The sequence below is a fragment of the Periplaneta americana genome, chromosome 2 (genome assembly GCF_040183065.1).
Source record: "Periplaneta americana isolate PAMFEO1 chromosome 2, P.americana_PAMFEO1_priV1, whole genome shotgun sequence".
In the NCBI taxonomy this organism is placed as follows: Eukaryota; Metazoa; Arthropoda; class Insecta; order Blattodea; family Blattidae; genus Periplaneta; species Periplaneta americana.
The window spans coordinates 8,583,537-8,607,162 of NC_091118.1; the positions used below are offsets into that span (position 1 = coordinate 8,583,537).

At 34.5% G+C, this 23,626-nt stretch overlaps 1 long non-coding RNA gene across 2 annotated transcripts in view; it reads left to right on the top strand.

Moving 5' to 3' along the window:
* The window catches only part of LOC138712607 (uncharacterized), a 73,479-nt gene that overhangs the window by 40,383 nt on the left and 9,470 nt on the right, over positions 1-23,626 (top strand). Inside the window, exons 1-2 of one of the 2 annotated variants that reach the window (XR_011335756.1) lie at positions 14,278-14,320; positions 18,322-18,453. This is a non-coding gene — a long non-coding RNA (uncharacterized lncRNA). Of the gene's footprint in view, positions 1-14,277; positions 14,321-18,321; positions 18,454-23,626 lie in introns of those variants that run through there. The other variant, XR_011335758.1, reaches the window with a different exon arrangement.

Below are 23,626 nucleotides of genomic sequence, written 5' to 3' on the forward strand. Positions count from 1 at the left end.
TGTCACTTGATCGTTTTTCCATCCAGTCAGGTTGAGCAATATGGCGTCAGTTGCTTGTTTTGCGGTTTTCATGTGACCTCTTCTTATTTTTCTCTGGTAAGTCTCCTTTGTTTTATGCATGTTTTTCAAATACTTGTTTCATGAAAACCATCGTACTCCATTCAGTTTTTAATGTTCTGTTGATTGGTGTTGTCGTTGATGGCGTATCTTTTACGAGTTGTTCATAATCAAACGATCTTCGTGAAAGCTTACCTGCTCCTGATATGGGCATATCAAATGCACCATGGCCATATCAAGTTCATTTCACTTTTACGCAAAAGGTTTGCATTTTAAGAAAAACAACTTAATTTTTGATGGAAAAACCTGTTTTGACTACACTTTTGAAATATAAAAAAGATTATTAAGTGTCATGTTTATTCATTTTACACCAAAATTATTTAATTTTAGCACAACTGCGCTATCAAACTGAAAACAATCACGATTTATAGAACATGGAACAAGGGTGGCCATATCATGTGCACGTGTTCCTGATATGGCCACTAGGTAGACTTTTGAAATTTGGGACTTTTTGGACAATTAAAGCTATTTTTATGGGGAAAGGAAATTGTTTTAAGAAAGTCCATTAGACTGAGAACGAGTAAGAAAAGAGTGGTTTACATTTTTTTCAAAATGGCGGCTAGAAAAATTCTCAAACCTTAGCATGGCCATATCATAGACACCTACCTTATAATTATGTTGTACGTAGCAAGATCGATTATTCAATTGATAGGATATTTTATGAGATTGTCATGACTGAGATATCTATTGTCAATTGCTTTTATTTGACAGAAGGCCTTGACTGACGGGTATATAAGGACTGGCGCTCTTAGGTGTGGAGGTCGGGGTTTGGGATGGCCCACAAGCAACAAGTTATACTAAATATGTTTAGGATTAGTGTAAAACTGGCCTATGTCTCCTATAGTGGGCGGGACATAAGTAACATTCACTCGAAATGGCGTGCCTGTGTTTAACAATTACCCAAGAAAGGCATCTGGTGTGTACCTAATAAGACTGGCAAAGCTCGGATGGGATTAATTCCAGAGTGGAAAAAGTAAGCAAATCCACCCCCGTCACAAGTCGCCGCACCCCACGAGATAATACCAACTGAAGAGACTGCCAAATTAGGCTTTTAGGAACTGCTATTGCGTGATCCTTACTATACTATAGGCATAAATTGGATTGCATGAATGGATGTAATTAATTATGACTAAAATGATTATGAAATACGGTAGCTCATCATAATTGATCAGATTTTTTGAATTCGACAGATATTGGAGAAAAAATGGGAGTATAAGGGTACAGTACATCAGCTATTCATAGATTTCAAAAAGGCGTATGACTCGGTTAAGAGAGAAGTTTTATATAATATTCTTATTGAATTTGGTATTCCCAAGAAACTAGTTCGATTAATTAAAATGTGTCTTAGTAAAACTTACAGCAGAGTCCGTATAGGCCAGTTTCTATCTGATGCTTTTCCAATTCACTGCGGGCTAAAGCAAGGAGATGCACTATCACCTTTACTTTTTAACTTTGCTCTAGAATATGCCATTAGGAAAGTTCAGGATAACACAGAGGGTTTGAATTGAACGGGTTACATCAGCTGCTTGTCTATGTGGATGACGTGAATATGTTAGGAGAAAATCCACAAACGATTAGGGAAAACGCGGAAATTCTACTTGAAGCAAGTAAAGAGATAGGGTTGGAAGTAAATCCCGAAAAGACTAAGTATATGACTATGTCTCGTGATCAGAATATTGTACGAAATGAACTATAAAAGTTGGAGATTTATCCTTCGAAGAGGTGGAAAAATTCAAATATCTTGGAGCAACAGTAACAAATGTAAATGACACTCGGGAGGAAATTAAACGCAGAATAAATATGGGAAATGCCAGTTATTATTCGGTTGAGAAGCTTTTGTCATCTAGTCTGCTATAAAAAAATCTGAAAGTTAGAATTTATAAAACAGTTACATTACCGGTTGTTCTGTATGGCTGTGAAACTTGGACTCTCACTTTGAGAGAGGAACAGAGATTGAGGGTATTTGAGAATAAGGTTCTTAGGAAAATATTTGGGGCTAAGAGGGATGAAGTTACAGGAGAATGGAGAAAGCTACACAACGCAGAACTGTACGCATTGTATTGTTCACCTGACATAATTAGGAACATTAAATCCAGACGTTTGAGATGGGCAGGACATGTAGCACGTATGGGCGAATCCAGAAATGCATATAGAGTGTTAGTTGGGAGACCGGAGGGAAAAAGACCTTTAGGGAGGCCGAGACGTAGATGGGAAGATAATATTAAAATGGATTTGAGGGAGGTGGGGTATGATGATAGAGACTGGATTAATCTTGCACAGGATAGGGACCAATGGCGGGCTTATGTGAGGGCGGCAATGAACCTCTGGGTTCCTTAAAAGCCATTTGTAAGTAAGTAAGTAAGTAAGGTAGCTCATCATATAGGCTAAGCCTAGGGATTGGAACCGTTTCTGATATTATTTTACCATTAATGTGTGAAGCTGCACATTTATGGGGAGTTCTTCTTATCGCGTGTAAAATAATGATAAAAATAACCTATCTTCAAGTAATCATAAACATAATACCACAGTCTAGTAGAGGTGAGCCTGCCTGGAGAGAAATAAAAAATAGGTTGCAACCGCCAAATTACTCTTCAAGGAACGACCACTCATATAAATTGAGGGAAAGAAGGCAGAGGATGGACACTGGAAAGTTTTCTTTTCTCAATCGTACTATCAGGGACTGGAATGCTTTACCTGCAGACTTACTAAAGGCTTTACCAACAATAAAAAATGTATTTAAAAATAGGCTTAAGGACTTTACTAATAGACGGTAATTATACACAGTATTTAAAGGGTGTAAATGATATGTTGTTATTGAAGTGCTGTATCAGTGAAGAATTATGTTGTGTCGGTGAAGTGTGTTGTGTCAGTGAAGTGTGTTGAGTAAGTGAAACGTGTTCCTGTCAGTGAAGCGTTATAGTTTATAGTGGCAGTGCAAAGTATTTGAACAGTGAAATGTTTTTGAAGTGTTAGTGAAATCAGGATAGAATCAGTGAAATGTGTCGTAGTTCCAGTGCAGTGAGTGAGTTGACAGCGAAATGAGCGTAATATTGAAAGGTACTTGTGCAGATATGAACATATCATACTCGTGGGTTTTAGTTCGAACTTAGAGTTAAGATACAAATTAGATTTATTTTAAATGGTATTTTAAGTGATCGTGCTTCATTTAATTTAGGATATTCCATATTATTATTATTATTATTATTATTATTATTATTATTATTATTATTATTATTATTATTATTATTATTATTATTATTATTATTATAAATTATTGTTAGTATTAATTATTAATATTATTATTAATTGTATTTTAATTAATAAGTTTATTATTGTCATTATTGAGTGTAATTAGTTACCACTGCCACCGGGTATATACCCATTGCAGTGTGAATAAATAAATACATACATACATACATACATACATACATACATACATACATACATACATACATACATACATACATACATACATACATACATACATACATACATACAGTCTCGAAGCTTGAGTTGTGAAGGTGCTAGGAACAATAGACTGTTCCGGTACTATGTCGCATTGTCTGTAATGAGGTGATATTAGCGATCCTAGTGGTTAGCAACTATCTATGGATGCATAGTTACTACGTATTGAGCTTCGTGACTGTATATACTAGACTGTGATAGTACTATTTATCAGAGCTCTTTCATTTTTTAGCGATGTGTGTATACACCTTAAGCTTTAAAATACAAAAATAATGGTTACTCTAGAGCAGCCGTGGCGAAAATGAGACTCAAGGGCATATTGTGACTCGCAATGATAGCTATGCATTTCTCTTGCTTCCTACCACCCCTAACCCCCATCCTCTCACTCACTGGAGTCAAACTCCGTTCCATTTGTATTTGTCTCTGACCTGCGAGTGGCGTATCGTCGCAATGTCTCTCTCGAAACCATGTACCTCTACAAAAACGAAAGTTCCAAGTAGGATGGAAGGACGCATTTTTTTGCTGCCAATATGATGAGAATATTAAATGTATATTTCTTCACAAGTATTACGAGGAAAACGGTTGTATAACATAAAACGGCATTATACGTGGTACAGTCATTAAGTTCTAAGACTTGACGCCTAGAGGGTAGGCTCCCACAAGAATCTGGATGTATCACAAGATGCCGCATAACACGGCGTACATTTAAACAGAACCACATCCTCCCTCAAAATAGTCTCCGTTGGCCGATATGCACGTTTGCCAACGTTGGTATAGCTGCTGGAAGCACCGTTGAAAGATGTTGGCAGGAAGGTCCCGTATGGCTTCTCTTGTGGCAGTCATGACCTCTTCGGAAGAATGAAATCTACGCCCACGTAGGGTTGCTTTCATTCGAGGAAAGAGAAAAAAATCGCATGGTACGAGATCAGGTGAGTACGGAGGGTGTGGAAGAACTGTCACCTGTTGTCTTGCAAGTTCCTCTTGGACAAGGACAGAGCGATGTGCAGGGGCGTTGTCATGTAGCAACAGCCAATTCTTTGTACGCCATAGCTCAGGTCGCTTACGGCGAATTGAATCTCGTAAACGGCCAAGGATCTCTTTGTAGCGGGTTTTGTTCACAGTTGCACCTTCTGGGATGAATTCCATGTGAACAATTCCATTTGAATCAAAAAACAGTTCAAGCATCACCTTGCCTTTTGACCTGTCTTGTCGCGGTTTTTTCTGTCGTGGTGATACGGCGTTTTCCAGGTGACGGACGGTCAGCGCGTCTGGCCGCGAAACCAGGTGGCCCGGGTTCGAATCCCGGTCGGGGCAAGTTACCTGGTTGAGGTTTTTTCCGGGGTTTTCCCTCAACCCAATGCGAGCAAATGCTGGGTAACTTTCGGTGCTGGACCCCGGACTCATTTCACCGGCATTATCACTTTCATTTCATTCAGACGCTAAATAACCTGAGATGTTGATACAGCGTCGTAAAATAACCCAATAAAATAAAAAAATTCAGGTGACGGATTATCGTTTCAGTTGCGGATCGTAAAGGAAACACCAAGTTTCGTCTCCAGTTATTATCCGGTTGAGAAACATCGGATCATCGTCAGCACTACTGATGAGGTCACCACAAATCGTCATGCGATCATCACGTTGGTCTTGCGACAGGATTCGTGGGACACTGTGCTGGGTAACACGAGACATGTTCAGGTCATCAGACAGAATTTTGTAGCAAGTACCATGGCTGACCCCTACTGTTGCTGCGATATCGTCTACCGATTAGGAGCGGTTAGCACGCACCAACGTTGCAACTTCTTGGATCTTGCGTTTAGTTAGAATTGTTTGTGGCCGACCAGTACGCACATCATCTTCCAAACTGTCTCTTCCTTGCAAAAAACGTCGGTGCCACCTAAACACAACACTGCGACTCACTGCGTCCTCACCGTAAACTTGCTGCATCATTTGAAACGTTTCGGCAGCAGTTTTGCCTAATTTCTGGCAGAACTTGATGTTTGCCCGTGGCTCAAACTGTGACATCTCGGGTTCCGACGTGCGCATTCAAATCACCGTCACAACAAAGACCGTAGTTCTGCTTACAGTGCATGCACTCAACTGTCTCTTGTTGGGTCGAGAGACTGACAAGGTATCATACCATGGCGCCACCTATGTGCTATAGTGCACCACAACGCCACTATGCGCTCAGTATTAGAACTTAATGACTGTACCACGTACTAGGCCTACATGTTACTGATGAAACATTAAAAGGTTAAGTGTTAATAATGATAATAATTATAATAATAATAATAATAATAGCTTAATAATAATAATAATAATAATAATAATAATAATAATAATAATAATAATAATAATAATAAATATCCCTGTACGTCGATACGTCGATCATTTTTCAGCAGATAATTATACGAATAATGCGGTTAGATCTTCAATTTCAAAACTCACAGTTGTACAATGTGATGTTAAATGAAAGCTAGATGTAAGGACTTGAAAAATGTTGAACTTTTCAAATCTTTGCCAAAAAAATAAATATTCCAAGCTTCGTTCTTTCGCTTGCTCTGTTGAAGCCATGTTCTCTACAACTTACGTTTGTGAATTTTTTTTTCAACAATGAAGATAGTAAAAACCAAATTTAGATCACGACTGACAGACAAATACCTTCGTGATCAACTACGACTGGCAGTAAGTGATATAATTCCTGAGTTTGAAACTCTGTCGCAAGAGACATTCTGAAGACAGTTAATTTTAGGTTGTGATAATGTGTCCTATGTTTTATTGTTCATTTCTTTCTTCGTTACACGTACTAAACATTAATTTGTAGCCTTATACTGTATAAAATTATATTTAATTGCTTGACGTAAGGAAAATGAAAATCCGTTAATAAGTCAGACAGTTGCTTCACTTCCCCTTCGGGTGTCCGCCTCCCTCCATAGGTGCTATGCACGCAACGTTACACAGTGGCTCGGCGCACGATAACATTTTCGCCACGGCTGCTCTAGAGTAAAGGCTGGTTCACAATAAACCGGGAACGGAAACGGCAACGAGAACGAGAACGGAAATAATGTTAAAATAAGTGTATTTAAATGTGAGCGGTCACAATAGTTAATTGTGAATACTCGCATTTAAATACATTTATTTTAACAATATTTCCGTTCTCGTTCTCGTTGCCGTTTCCGATCTCGGTTTATTGTGAATCAGCCTTAAATCTTTGACCTTAAAATAATTTTTGAATTTAAACATAATCATTTCTACAAATTCACTACATACCTGTGTTTAGGTGAACTCTATTCACTTATTATAGCACACACTGATCTGGAATTTGAGCCACTTACTACTAGTAGATAATAAAACACACACTACCAAAATTTATTAATATATCTGCAATATTATGCGCATAGGGCTTGTACCAATCTTCACCGTCAAAGAAAAATCTTTATATTCGGTACCAATTCCACTAACAAATACTTTTTTATGGTACTAAAACTGGATACTTTATATTTATTTTCACATCATCAGTTTCGTGGTTCATTTTCAATAACAATGAATAATAATAGCCGAAGAGATTGTAATATTGTACAGGTTTTCTCTTTGTGAAGCGTGTGAAACGCGTTTAGAAAAGTTTCGGATTTTGACACGGCCTCCCTGAGTCATAGAATTTCCAATTTTCGCGAGAGTTGGTCGAATCTGAATACACGAAAAAAATGCTAAGGGCCGAATTCATAGTCAACACTTATCGTAAGGAAACACTTAAGCATTTGCTTATAATAATTTCCAATTCATAAATCCCACTTAAGTGAACACTTATTCAAATAAGGTAGCTTGTCAGCTTACTCAAGTGTTTCCTCATATGCATTGTAATCAGCTGATTCGGTATACAATAGATGATGATTATGATTTAATTTAATTTATTGAGTTCTGTAATTAAAATGAAAATGAGTTTCGGCCAGCAAAACATATATCAGAGATATGGAAAACCCTTTAGAGATGTATAATGATCAACAATTTAAGAGGAGATACCCTTTCGACAAGAACACAATTCACAATACAACCATGAGGCTTACCGATTTCGCCACTGCTGAAAGTACTGGTTGCTTTGAGATTTTATGATACAGCAGCATTTCAGGTACATTTAAGAAGTTTTTTTTTTTTTTTTTTCGAAAAGTATTCACGTCCCAACAAAGTGTTATTTGCATTTTTGTTTTTATTCCACCCAAGGAATAAGCTGTTAAAATTTGCGTAATTATATCACTTCCACTTTGTTTAGCATAAAAATAACTGAAAAATAAATGAAAATTATTTATTTACAGGAATATTTCCGGACTTTGCATTAAAATCTATTGCAATTTTGTTCCATGTCAATTTCTTCTTTTGCAGAGAACAATTATCAATTTTGTTTTACTTTCGACGATATCTCCATATTTCATAACTAGTTATCTTAGCTCACTTCTTTCTTTTCTGTAAAATGCTTTCTGGACATCTTGTATAATTTTTAGCTCTATAATATTTACTTCTGTATTTGTGTAGGCCTATGACAATAATGCCGATTTAACAATTTGAAAGCGCTGGAAAACAATTGAATGTAGGAAAGCGCTCACGTCTAGTCACGTTGCCACATTTCTTTCGATGTCAAGGGAATGCTCAGGGCATGTGAATGAGTAGCGTCTCTGCAATACGATCTGAAATAAATGCTAAGGAAACGCTCATTACTTAAGTGTTTCCTCATTTTATAAGTGACGACTATGAATTCGACCCTTATCTATACTAATAATAAATCTGTAGACGAAATTTTTCTGGTAATTTTCGATTTTCCAAAAATAATTGGTCCTAACATATATAATTAACCACCCTGAAACCGAAAATCGCTTTTTTTTGAAATTTTTGTTTGTATGTCTGTCTGTCTGTATGTTTGTTACCTTTTCACGCGATAATGGCTGAACCGATTTCGATGAAAATTGGAATATAAATTAAGTTCGTTGTAACTTAGATTTTAGGCTATATGGCATTCAAAATACATTATTTAAAAGGGGGGTTATAAGGGGGCCTGAATTAAATAAATCGAAATATCTCGCTTATTATTGATTTTTGTGAAAAAGGTTACATAACAAAACTTTCTTTAAAAATTATTTCCGATAAGTTTTATTCTTTGAAAAAGTTTGATAGGACTGATATTTAATGAGTTAAATGAGTTTTAAAATTAAAATAACTGCCATCTAAGGCGGTGTAATGAAATAAAGAACAAATGACTTCGTCTATAAGGGGCCTTGGTCAACAACAATCGAAAGCTATGAAAGATAGCCTACAGAGAATGTTTCTGTGTTTATATGAAGTAATATCGGAAGCTAAATTAACCGATTTGTGCAATTAATTATTATGTCACCATTGGAAAGTGTAGTTTCTCTAGATGGACATAATGCTATAATGTTATTACAGTAACTTCTGAGTGAATTGAGGACAGGTAAGATTAAAATAGCTTCTTATGCACAGGAAACTTGATAGGTTATTCTGTATATTTGTTTCCTGTATTTCTTAAAATAATGTTTATCTGAGAGAATTAACGAACAACGAGAGTGTATCATTTAGTATGCAGTAATAATATATTAGCTTAACATTCCATTATTTTATAATCCAAATTTTAACTATGCTCAATTGAATCGAGTTAAAATACATAAAATACATATGCATTAAATGCAATGCAAAAAAATTGGGCAATGAGCCAAGCAGATTATGTTGCGCTGTTGTAAAATGAAACTTGTTCCTCCTAAGATTCAAGAGCCCCCATAACAAATTAAAAACTTACTTATCGGAGTACATCCGTTATCAACACACTTTTTATATAATATAATATAATATAACATAATATAATATAATATATAATATAATATAATATAATATAATATAATATAATATAATATAATATAATATAATATAATATAATATAATATAATATAATATAATTTAAGTTATTTGAAGGGTTCAGACCCATAGTGGGCCAAGCGCCATTTACTGAATACGTAGAAAACAAGGGTTAAAATTAAGTTATTACCATAATTCAATGGAAACATATAGCAAGTAAAATAAAATATACACATTAAATCTAAATGATGTCAATGTTCATTAAACTATGGTTGCATGTAATAAAAATTAAGAAACATGTTAAAGGAATTGTCATTGCACCAAATGAGTGTCTCTGGACCAAAATGATCGCATTTTAATTATTGGGATGCAATTTAAATTAAGTAACATATTAAACGATTTATCCTTCTATCAAACACGAATGTTCCCTGGATCAAATTTCCTATTTTAATTATGTAATTACTTTATATTTATTTCTAACGGGTGCAGCGGAGCGCACGGGTACGGCTAGTAGTTGTTAAAATTTTAGCATATGTTAACAAACAACTTGTTGGTGCATTTTTAAACTCTGTTGTTGAAACCTTCCCATAACTTACGTCATGATCGGCACAGTTCCTGTTACAATAGGCCTACTCTTATCTTGTACACAACCGTACTATAATTTAAGCCTACGTATACACAAAACACTGTTATTATGAGTGCTCTCCTTGGTTAAATTGCAGTAGCTATGTCATTATGTATGCAAGTTAGGCTGTTAAAACTTTTATCGCTTGTAACAGAAGAAGATTAATAGACTTGTGTACTTGGCGTGGCCTTCGGGTTGTCACGGTCTCTATAGTAACAAATAACGTCTATGAAAACTGGAAAGCAGCAAACAGTAAATATGCTTAACTGCTAGAAAAATCACATGACTAATGACTATAAACAAGTATAGCTGACTGCCAGCTGGTTTGTAACAAGACATTATTATTATTTCGATTCCGGAATAGTGTCATGAAGTAAAGAACTACAACTACAATTATCATCTTGTCGTCCATGAAGAGCTCCTGTAGTTTAAAAGAAACGTTAAATAAAGAATTACAATTACAATTATCATCTTGTCGTCTATGAATAGCCTCTGTAGTTTAAAAGGAACGTTAAATAAAGAATTAAAATTACAATTATCATCTTGTCGTCTATGAAGAGCTCCTGTAGTTTAAAAGGAACGTTAAATAAAGAATTACAATTACAATTATCATCTTGTCGTCTATGAAGAGCTCCTGTAGTTTAAAAGGAACGTTAAATAAAGAATTAAAATTACAATTATCATCTTGTCGTCTATGAAGAGCTCCTGTAGTTTAAAAGAAACGTTAAATAAAGAATTAAAATTACAATTATCATCTTGTCGTCTATGAAGAGCTCCTGTAGTTTAAAAGAAACGTTAAATAAAGAATTAAAATTACAATTATCATCTTGTCGTCTATGAAGAGCTCCTGTAGTTTAAAAGGAACGTTAAATAAAGAATTACAATTACAATTATCATCTTGTCGTCTATGAAGAGCTCCTGTAGTTTAAAAGGAACGTTAAATAAAGAATTACAATTACAATTATCATCTTGTCGTCTATGAAGAGCTCCTGTAGTTTAAAAGGAACGTTAAATAAAGAATTACAATTACAATTATCATCTTGTCGTCTATGAAGAGCTCCTGTAGTTTAAAAGGAACTTTAAATAAAGAATTACAATTAAAATTATCATCCTGTCGTCTATGAAGAGCTCCTGTAGTTTAAAAGAAACGTTAAATAAAGAATTACAATTACAATTATCATCTTATCTATGAAGAGCTCCTGTAGTTTAAAAGAAACGTTAAATAAAGAATTACAATTACAATTATCTTGTCGTCTATGAAGAGCCTCAGTAGTTTAAAAGGAACGTTAAATATATAATTACAATTAAAATTATCATCTTATCGTCTATGAATAGCCTCTGTAGTTTAAAAGGAACGTAAAATAAAGAATTACAATTAAAATTATCATCTTATCGTCTATGAATAGCCTCTGTAGTTTAAAAGGAACGTAAAATAAAGAATTACAATTACAATTATCATCTTATCGTCTATGAATAGCCTCTGTAGTTTAAAAGGAACGTTAAATAAAGAATTACAATTACAATTATCATCTTATCGTCTATGAATAGCCTCTGTAGTTTAAAAGGAACGTTAAATAAAGAATTACAATTAAAATTATCAACTTATCGTCTATGAATAGCCTCTGTAGCTTAAAAGGAAAGTTAAATAAAGAATTACAATTAAAATTATCATCTTATCGTCTATGAATAGCCTCTGTAGCTTAAAAGGAACGTTAAATAAAGAATTACAATTACAATTATCATCTTATCGTCTATGAATAGCCTCTGTAGTTTAAAAGGAACGTTAAATAAAGAATTACAATTAAAATTATCATCTTATCGTCTATGAATAGCCTCTGTAGTTTAAAAGGAACGTTAAATAAAGAATTACAATTAAAATTATCATCTTATCGTCTATGAATAGCCTCTATAGTTTAAAAGGAACGTTAAATAAAGAATTACAATTACAATTATCATCTTATCGTCTATGAATAGCCTCTGTAGTTTAAAAGAAACGTTAAATAAAGAATTACAATTACAATTATCATCTTATCGTCTATGAATAGCCTCTGTAGTTTAAAAGGAACGTTAAATAATGAATTACAACTACAATTATCATCTTATCGTCTATGAATAGCCTCTGTAGCTTAAAAGGAACGTTAAATAAAGGATTACAATTACAATTATCATCTTATCGTCTATGAATAGCCTCTGTAGTTTAAAAGAAACGTTAAATAAAGGATTACAACTACAATTATCATCTTATCGTCTATGAATAGCCTCTGTAGCTTAAAAGGAACGTTAAATAAAGGATTACAATTACAATTATCATCTTCTCGTCTATGAATAGCCTCTGTAGTTTAAAAGGAACGTTAAATAAAGGTTTACAACTACAATTATCATCTTATCGTCTATGAATAGCCTCTGTAGCTTAAAAGGAACGTTAAATAAAGAATTACAATTACAATTATCATTTTATCTACTGTGAATAGCCTCTGTAGTTTAAAAGGAACGTTAAATAAAGAATTACAATTACAATTATCATCTTATCGTCTATGAATAGCCTCTGTAGCTTAAAAGGAACGTTAAATAAAGGATTACAATTACAATTATCATCTTATCGTCTATGAATAGCCTCTGTAGCTTAAAAGGAACGTTAAATAAAGGATTACAATTACAATTATCATCTTCTCGTCTATGAATAGCCTCTGTAGCTTAAAAGGAACGTTAAATAAAGAATTACAATTACAATTATCATCTTATCGTCTATGAATAGCCAGGTACCAGGCAACTTCACGATGATGTCCAACTAGAATATCTTCATGAATGTATACAAAAATTCCATTTAAACTCTATCACAAGGCAGTACTCAATAACAATGGACTTACAAATTCTTTTGGCAGGTGTGACATAAACAGAAAATACGAAAATGGACGACCAAAACAATTACTCTCATAAATTCGCTTCAAAGAATGACATCCACAATATTTGTAATATACTAATCCAGAGCCATCTACCGAGCTGAAAAAAAAAATATTCTCAGTAGGATGCATTCGTGTCGACTGAATTTATTTAGCAAGCAGACACCAAAGAGAATGATGTACTATATCACCTAAGGGTACGTACATGTTGGAGCAACGATAAACGATAAAAGAAATGACCTAGAGACGCTTTGGTATTATCAAAGAATCAAGTGTTCATATCGGAGCAACGAGGACGCGGGAAGCGAACATTTTGATTTATCAGTAGAAGATATTCTATGCATCCACTTAATGAAGAAGATATATAGAAAGTATCAGCTGCTAGGTTCAAGGTTAATATAACTTAAATACGTACAAAATTAAACCCGTTTCTCATCCCAAAGATAGTATAAATTCGTTGTGTTGTGATTGGTTCTTGTGATCACATAACATATGACGAATAAATACACAACTGATCAATTTGCCAATATCGACAATAATTAATTTAATATGCCGAAATAGTAATAAATCGATTAATATATATTAATAACCGCCGGTCATTATACAGACTAATATTGTCTTAATCAGAGATCATGTAAACGACAAGAGCGAAGAAAATGGAATTTTTCTTTTTCGTCGCTTTTATCGTGTCTCTTCGTTTTTATCGTTACTCCAATATGCACACCTCAATGACAATGCATGCTTCAATTCTCTCTGATATAGCATCGCTGCTTCTTTTATCGTTTATCGTCGCTCCAACGTGTACGTAACCCTAAGAGGAAGGGTTACAATCAACCGAAACTCTATCCAACAACAAGATAGAAGATCTGTGTGTTATATCTTTGACTCTGACTCATTATTGAGTTGCTAGAAAGTTCGTTTATACGATCAGGAAATCGTAGATCAGATATCTTTGAACGCCAGTGTACACCCCTGAGTGCGTTCAGGCGATGGGGCAGGTTAATTTCTGTATACGTGGACGGGATCGGATGTAGAAGACTGGATGTTTGAATTGCGTCGACTTCAGACTTAATATTTTGTTGTGATTATTTGTATGTGTGTGAGCTTTAGAAGGCAGATGGATATACAGCTACATCTGAAATAATTTTCAACAACAAATACAGATATTTAAAGCACATCATCACCCTTTATTATATGAAATGTATGTTAGTTACCCCAAAAAGCGATATTACGTAACTTCCGTCTGCAATGCCATTGGCTGAATCGAAAAGCTTGCCGTCAGCACGTGGTGCTGAGCGCTGGACTCCATTTAGTCCACCGTGTTCCGAAGAGCAGAGTGGTGGGTCCTGGGTTCGATAAGGTAACTGTTGAGCTTCCAACTTCTATTTGGAAGTAGAAGCTAATTTGCAATGAAATAAATAGGATATGGTTTCATGTAACTTTGAATTGAGTAAGCGTTTCTCTATTGCAGTATTTTCTCTGAAATTCTTTAAAGTCTTGCTAGTGAAGTACTACGCTTTACCCATAGTTGAACAGAACTAAGATATTAGAGACTTATGGGATGTGAATAGGTTTTCTATTTCAAATAAAACGTCTGCCTTCACTCAAATTACTTAATAAAGAAGAATATGGACTCTATTCTGAAAAATCTTATCTACATTCAATATTTTAACCGTAGGCTCCATTTTGGTTAAGCGACATTTTCTGCAGCTGTGCAAGTTGTCTTATATTTCGACTAATAGCAAACCGACACAATTAAATACGCTTTATTGTAAAGCAAGATTGTACGTGATTGCTTTGTTTTTCATACTGTTCGGTAAATATCTTAGTCACGTTAATACGACGCTTGGAAAGAGCGAGAAATTAATCTTAAGTGTCTCGTTGCATTTGGAAATTTTATCGTGATTCTTAAATGGTTAAAATGGCCACCATTTTGTATCAATGGCAGAAGCTGAGTAAAATAATCGAACAAAAATGTATGTATGTAGCGTGTAGAAACTAATTTGGTGAAAGTATTCAGAGTTCGCTATTTTGTGTTCGATAAAATTAACCGTAGTATTTGAAGGTTTAGCAAGTTGCAAGAAAATTGGTGAAGGAGCGATTATAGCATACTGAACTTCTGCCATTAAGAAAATTTTGCTCACACTTTTTATTCAAAAATGTTTATTTGTAATTTTTTCTTTGTTGATTGATATACATAAAATTAAATGGTAACGAATTAATATTCTTTTGGAGAGTTTAAGGGTTTATTAAAAATAAATTCACTCAGAATTGTGGATTTGAAATAAAATTTAAAACAAGAATGTTTCACTTTCCTTTACGTTCAGTTTTCAGGCTGAAAAGCACTGACGCACTTGAAGTACGAGAATTGAAGAGAGATTGAATTTTATTAGTTTTAAGTCTTGCTTCATTGATATTCTGCAGAAAATGTTATTAATTACCGCAAAAAAGTTTCGAGGACGCATTCGACTATTGGCATATTTGACGTTTCTGATTTGATTTCGTCCCCATGAGGTGATAGGCAGCTGTAACGAAGACGCTTGGTAATTCATGTTCTCTTCATATGAGGAAGTAAATGATAGAATCGTATAATAAAATGAATTAGAATGTTATGACCACGTCATTGGGATACAGGTTGTCTGTTACGGCCCTTCAACATATTGTAAATAACGAAACGTAAGGGACATCATACTTGAAGAATTTATGAAACATTTGTATGCCACTTTCCTGACGTCGGTTTCTCTTGCAATTAAAAAATACAGTATGAACCATCAACCCCAATTGTCTTGTGCGGTTTCGTAGGCACTTCGACAGCAGGAGTGTCCTACCTTCTCTTAACTTAAACTCTTCCGGGAACTTGGTTTTGAGCTTTCCTTCGCCTCATGAGACCGACAACATTCGAGACATTGAGAATTGTACTGCGCCAGTCTATTTTCCAAAATGGACGGTTTGTAGACGTATGCATATTTCTAAGGAAGTTAATTAATTAGGGTGTCTTTTAGAAGTGGCGTTGGATCTATGTTAAAGAGACGTAATATTGCTTATACTTGTAAATTTCACTTTGAGATCCTTCAGTTCTTTCAAAATATGAGAATTTCTGCATGGGTTAGAATCTATCCGCAATCCAGGACTTGAGCAGAATGACCGAAATTAATCGGTTGTAATTCGTAGATAGGTTCTCACTAGATGATGAATCACACAATGAAAATTACAACGTGTTCATAATTCTTGTGTTCGCTTCGTCTGCGATGTCCGTCGCGCTGACCACATCACCCCATCCTTCCAAACTCTAAACTGGCTACGGCTTAACGAACGTAGAAATTTTCATTCTCTTGTTCTCCTTTTCCAAGTCCTTCACACCGCTACACCTACCTACCTTGCCTCCCGTTTCAGTTACCTGTCATCATATCATAATCTCTTCACACGCACGCAAAATAGCCGCATACTAGCCATACCAACACATTAGACATCATCGTATTCATCATCATACACAATCTCGCTCTCGCGCTTGTGGAATACCCTACCCAGTGACATCAGAGACTGTCGGAATTTAGTAGCGTTCAAAAGCAAACTTATTAAGCATTTTCTTACTGCGTAGAGTAGGTTTAATATTTACTTAATAAAAGAAATGCCTCTCTCTTCTTAACTTTCACAATAAACTGTCTAGCTTTTATTAATCAGTTAATCTTTTAGTACTTTGATTGTATTTGTAAATTTAATATTATTTTTTTTTAAATTTCAAATTTCAAATTTATTTACAATTTACATTTGAATTGAATACATATGAATAGATACCCGAAATGAGCATATGCTCGTGCTCGGGTACAGTCCAGTAGTCTACATAAATTTTACAGAGATCAATAATAATGCTGATAGAAATAGTAATAATAATAATAATAATAATAATAATAATAATAATAATAATAATAATAATAATAATAGAATAATCGTGACGGAGATGATGCAAAGATAGTAATACAAAATAATAAATAAATAAATAAATAATAATAATAACAATAATAATAATAATAGAATAATCGTGACGGAGATGATACAAAGATAGTAATACAAAATAATTCATTAATAATAATAATAATAATAATAATAATAATATTAATATCAGTAATAAAACAAAAATATTTACAATAATAAAATAAATAGGCCTACTAAGACGGATAAAATAAAATATAAAACCTCTAAAGAGAGTTAACACAACTTAAATAAGCATATAATAACCGGAAAAAAATGACGAACTCGAAAATCATAAGAAAAGTTCGTTGTATCGCAGACGACAGCAACCGCCGTAAAAATTGTAATTATAATTGTAATTGTATTCTTAATATTGTAATTGTAATCCCCTGGTAGTGGGGAAGAGAAGGCCTGATGGCCTTATCTGTACCAGATTAAATAAATAAGTTAATAAATAAATAAATAAACAAGTTAATAAGTTAATAAAGAAATAAGTTAATAAATAAATAAATAAATAAATAAAATAAAAATAAATGAAAGATGGATTAAATTCTAGTTTCACATTTTAGGAATATTCCCTATGGAATTAAAAATCACGGGCGAGCGGAGGAATAAGATGCATTAAAACGTAATTATTGAGAAAGAATAGCTAAGTTGAAACATAATTATGTCCTACAGGTAGGATCCAAAGAAGAGTCGCCGTTTTCCCGACCAATAAGTTCGATGAAGTTATAGGCCTATATGACGTCACGTATGTCTGCAATTATATTCCATGTACGAAAAACTGTTTTAGTAAAAATGTGACAATTTAAATTTACCTCAATAAGATTAATAGAATAGTAAAGGGAGTAATGTAGTGAATCGATTTAATATACAAGCAGTAAAACAATTGATAGTGCAGAAGTGTAGTAACGTCGTCATTCGGATGTTTATCATATTAGTTCCTTGTGCAATATTAAATTAGTTGTCGCTCTGTCATATTAACTGTAGTAAGGTTAATAGCAAAGTAATGAATTCAATTCTATTGTGTAATAATGAAGTCATAGGCTATATTTAATACTTTCGGCGTATTCGTTATTAATATGCATAAGTAAAATTTTTAAGCGTTTGTACTTCAACGAATTCATAGCGTAATGGCTGTGATAGTGGTTCACTATACGGAAGGTCCTAGAATCGAATCCCGGCGTATTTGAACGTAAATCAGGTATTCAGGGAAAGAAAAGTTATGGTAGCGAGGGTGTCTGGGGTGGTAGCTTGCGATGAAATTCATATTTTGAGGTATTGCCATCGTGCATGACGTCATGTCGCGTCATCGATCTCCTATTGGTCTGGAAAATAGCGACTGATTCTTAGATTTTACCGTACTACATAAAGTAACGTTTTTGTTCATAGCTTGTGGGCCTAGGCCTACTTCACGTAATTTCCGTCTACAAGGCTCTGGCTGAACTACACGGCTTGCCATTACAGCTGGTATCAGTCCAACGTACCCAGTGGAGCAGAGCGTGAGGCCCGGAGTTCACGAAGGTAAGTAACCTGAAATTTCTTCAAAAATTGAACATATGAATGTACCAGTAAATTATAAGTCTCAAAAAGACTGTTGTTCTCAGAATAAAATATAAAGTTACAATTTATATTTTTGTGAAGAGAGAAGAAATCAGATTTAAAAACTAGGGGCCATATTCATACATTCTCAGCGCGGGCTTCCTGTGGATGATCAGCGAACTAACGTTTTTCGTATTCATAAACCAGTGTTAGCGATATGATATGATATTAATCCTGTAGAAGTAATCACTCGATAGCCGGGGCTAGTTTAGCACGCTCGTAGCGCGGGCTAGCGAAATGTCTATGAATAGCACCCTAGGATTCTAAGAATTGTTCGGTGAATTATAAGCTAGCCTATACCTTTTCGGTCCGCACCTGTGGAGTAACGGTTAGGACATCTGACCGCAAAACCAGGTGGTCCGGGTTCGAATCCCGGTCGTGGAAAGTTACTTGGTTGAGGTTTTTTCCGGGGTTTTCCCGCAACCCAAAATGAGCAAATGCTGGGTAACTATTGGTGCTGGACCCCGGACTTATTTCACCTTCATTCCATTCAGACGCTAAATAACTTGGTGATAGAGCGTTGTAAAATAACGCACTAAAAATACACAGTTTTGTAGCGAGGTTAAAATCAATGGGATTTTTTACTGTGGAAAATGAGAGCACTGTTAGAAACAGGATGTGCAGACTACAATCCCTGTCTCTAGTTCCAAATTGTATCCTTCGTTATACAGCACAATGTCGAATAACAGATCGGTTTCTACACCATTATTACAAAACGTCCGGGCTATATAATCAATATTGGGCGCTACAAATGTACGGTTGGAATATCTCTACGTGAACAGTAGGCCTATAGGAATATCCTGAACTAGCACCAACAGATAGCGCGCGTGTACTTTGAGGGATGCGCTTTGCGTGTGCATTTGTTTTCCGGTATATAAACATTGAGGATTTATGTAGTGTATTAGTATATTAAATACTCTGGTAATTTCCTAGAAGACGGGCAAAATCCAACATGGCTGACGAAAACTACAAAAAACGTTCTGCCAACTATGAAGTCCAAATGTCACCAAACATCGCAAAATCAAAGATGAAAAATCAAATATACGTTCATATTTTTAAAGAAGAACAAGCCCTTCAAAAAAATTAAAATATATTTAATTTTTCGCCTTTGATTTGTTTGGCGTTTAGTGGCATTCGAACTTCATAGTTGGTAGTACTTTTCTGGCAGTTTTCGTCCGCACTTTACCCCCAAAAATCACCAAAACACAAAACAAAACATAATAATTTATCAACTTATCAAATAAAATTCAATTCTCATTGACGTCTTCATCGACAACCACTTCACTTCCAGTATAAATGACACAGGCTTTAAGGCAATCTAACCTTAAACCATGCAGCCAACAAAGAACTAAACCAACACTTTGTCGTACAGTCAACTTTGCATAAATAAACCACGTCTTTACACTAAATGAAATTCTCTTCGAACACTTATTACACCTTAACATCTACAGAAAATTCAGTAAATAATTCCTTTAAACCACAGGAAAACAGTGTTCTCAACATTCAACACAATCGTTATTCACCAGCGAAAGAACTAAACCAAAATCGACACAAAATTTAATAAATAATTTCAGAATACGGATTCCTTCCTTTCCCTCTTACTTCAAAATTCCAACCTCGTGCACACAAAATAAATTATTGACACTGAGAAGTGCCTTTTCGTAAGCATGACGATGCGCATTCGACAAATGCAGACAAATCTACAATGTAACACCACTCACGTCAAACAACCAAGAACAACTGACAACGTCATTATCCATCCAAAAGTAATGAAAATTCTAGAATAAATTACAACTATAACCAATCAAATCGAAAGAAAACCACAAAAATCATAAAATGACAAACTTTCAATAGCTTTAGCCATCAGACACAACATAACACCACTCACGTCAAACAACCAAGGACAACTGATAACGTCATTATCCATTCAAAATTAACGAAAATTCTAGAACAAATGACAACTATAACCAATAAAATTAAAAGAAGATCACGGCGACACCTAGTATAAAATCTTAGAACTAACATGTAAAAGTCACTGAAAGATCACTAACATTTAACTCTGAAATAAAAAAAGTTGGTAATACTTACTATATTCAACCAAGTGCCCGTCTTCTATGAAATTACCAATACTCTTAAAAAGAAGTCAAAATGCCAAATTTTTGCCATATTCCTATATGTAAAAACCAGGGAAGGCCTTTTGTCTTCATTCAAATCCCGACATATTCTGAACATATGCTTTAAACCTTAAAAAATTTAACAAATTAAATTGCGCCTCGAAAGTGCTAGCTATTAAACAAAAATAACTACTTCAAGTAAGGAATGGCTGACTACAATTTCATTTTGGAAGAGGGGGGAAAAATAGTAAAAACATTATGCAACCTCGATAGCAAGCTATGTTAGCTTAGATTATATTCAGTACTTCTAGGAGTCTCCGTAGTTTACGCCTGCACTAAACTCTCCATTAACTGGGATGTTTATTATCCAGGACGATCCATAGTGAAATCCATTTCGTGAATTATGTTTTTAATGTGCTGTAGACTAATTATTAAAACCATGTTTTAACTGTAAATTTTCAAAATCATCCTACATAATATTCAAAACTGCATGTCCTTAACCTATAAAAGACAGGAATAATCTTGCTACTCCTACGATCGTATTACATCATCTTATCAAACATTGCATTTGATCTTTCTCCAACTAGAGACAAAAATAAGAGGAATTCAATCTCGATAGTCACTTCTCTATAAAAAAAAAACACATTGGTAGCTGCATATCCTGTTTTTAGCGGTACGGTACTTACAATACTAATGATTGAAGATGTAATATTCACCTTCGACAAAGTTCCTATTTTATTTATTTTTTTTTATTCGTGCACTTCGTTCTCAAAGTTCTCGTTTAGGTTCATGCATATTCAATTTACTCGTATCAATATTCTGCATACTGCAGATTTCCCCATCCATCTCTTAAGGGGAATCGCCCAGTATTATGCAAGTTCACGTTATTATTATATATTTTAAATTAAATTAAATTATGACTTAAGAAAATACTGAATTATATTAAATTATTCTAGGTTATACAAAATAATATAAATATAATTTTGACACGCACAGAAAACCAACAAGCGGGAAAACGTAATCAACTGTAGCATATGACATAACATAGCCCTACAACATGTTGTGCCGCATGTAACGCTCCTGCCATCTAACGGTAAAACTTTTCATAAGATATCCCTATTGCAAAGTGTTAAACTCCTTGTATAGAAGTCATGCCCCGCTGTCCGCCTCTGAAGTCGAGCTGTCCCAGCCTATCACAAATAATCCGTCATCAAACTCCCTCTAGCCTAGTCACATATCTCGGTGTATTACTTGACAGATAATGCTTAAATATTCCTATTCCGTATTATGTAATGGTCTTTGATTTCCCGTTTTTGTGTTTTTATATTGCAGCTACATTTATGTCTATTAGGAAAAAGTCTAAGAGGATGTTTCTCAGCTAGCTGATGTAAAGTCTGCAGCAATGTACAGGGACATCATTTTATTTTTACTAACATTTTTAATATCAACCTGGCTATACCTTTGGGATTAATGATTGAGACCCGGAAACACTGTTTGCTACCTCCTTCCACGACTGGAGTTCAGTGATACTGGCGTAAAATACAAACAAATCACTTTACTAGGTACAGGAGGGAAGAAAAGTAGTTCATCCATTTACGTAAAATAGGAAATATCGCGATTTTGAGTGTGATAATTTTCATTAGGTTTTTGTTTAATCAAAATACAATACAGTATTAACAAGTGTTTTTACTCACGAACGGAGTTATCCATGCGGACGTATTCATTATGCAGTGTACAGTATATTATACTATCTACAGCACATTAGCGTACGATATAGAGAATGAAGTTAAAATGAAAAATAATCATAATATGGATATTTAAACAGATTTTTGAAAATGGTGGCCGTTCATTTCGATACAGGCTTCAATTGTAATGTGCCTATTATCGCACTATAGACTATTGCATCTAATTCCAATTACCAGTTTCGTCCTTCATACTTAGTAACTCATGTTGAAATAATTCTGTACCTACTTTATAAAAGAGTACCTTACGTACTATATATTCAATCTTCACTTCTGCCCGACCCGCACAGATAAAATTACTCAGACATGCTATCTACTGTCCGTCCAAGTGGTTATGTCGCAGGATCGTAGAAAGGTGGGGGATCACGTGATAGTTGATTACTTAACGAGGCCCTTTTATTTAAGTTATTTTAAACAGTTGCATAATGTTGCGTAGACGTCCAATTAATTCCTAACAAATTAATGTTTTCAGAAAAGAGCTAAGAAAGCCCTGCCACTAGTCTTTACAATGGAGCGAGCAGAAGCAGGTGGGGGAAATCGGGATGCGACGTAGGCAAACGGGCGACAGTACCTGTGCGAAAATATGATTCAATATTGGAAATTTTCGTCACTGGAAAACGCGAACATATTTCTGAAACGTACTATAATCACTAACTCAGTACTGCGGCCTTGGTTCTGTGTGGAGGACAGTTAGGTACAATAAAAGTTGAAGTAAAAATAAAATGATGTCCCTGTATAATGGTATAGCTGAAGTCGCCATTCGGTAATTTTTCTCGTTCAATAGTCAAATGAACATGAGAGATGAAGTGAGAGGGCCTGGCCTTAATTGACACTCATAACGAATCTCCAAACGTGAAGTTTGAAATGATGTAAACGTGTAGAGAGTAAATTTGCAACCACATTAAATAAAAGCATTTAATATTACCTATCTAGGCTTTCACTTAAATTGAGGAACATGAATCTACATCTGTGTGAAGGATTACTATCGATAATTAGGAAGGACAGCGCTGCATTATTTTATTAAGACTTCTATTATGCTGTAAAATATTTTCCATAATAGTCTATTTTGATTAACTGTCATTTGTGGCTGCAGTTTTAATACATTATCCTTGAAGCAATATCATTCAAAGAAAACAAAATTTAACTTCAAATCTTAATTAATAATTAATTATTCCTGTTTTTAAATAAGCCTTTGAAAATCCATTGTTATATTAGTGAGATGTATGTATATATATATAT